A 508-nucleotide genomic window follows, 5' to 3' on the forward strand; every position below is an offset into this window, starting at 1 on the left:
CAAAGAAAAATGCTTAATTGCAATTTTAACCCCTCTATTTTTATTGATTCACGAAATTGGTCCCTTTATTGTAAAAGTCGCCAATTTTGGTCTCTACTTCTGATTTTTTAACTAAACAATAATGACGTGAGATGTTTTAAATAACGTGACATATGATAGGATGATGTAGAATGATTAATACATAACATTAGAATAAAATATTTTAAAAACTTAAATTTCAACTTCGGAAATTTTTCAAATTTTTTATTTAATAAATGATATTTGAATAATTAATGCACCTAGATGGTTCTATATTATAGAATTGTATTTCACGTTAGTTAAAAATATGTCAAATTGTCGTTTTTTTAGTTTAAAAATATGAGAGATGGACCAAATTGTATTATGAGAGATGGACCAAATTGTCTAGATGTATTATTATTATTATTATTATTATTATTATTATTATTATTATTATTATTATTATTATTATTATTATTATTACTATTATTATTATTATTATTATTATTAT

This window comes from Cicer arietinum, chromosome 4 (genome assembly GCF_000331145.2).
Source record: "Cicer arietinum cultivar CDC Frontier isolate Library 1 chromosome 4, Cicar.CDCFrontier_v2.0, whole genome shotgun sequence".
Lineage (NCBI taxonomy): Eukaryota > Viridiplantae > Streptophyta > Magnoliopsida > Fabales > Fabaceae > Cicer > Cicer arietinum.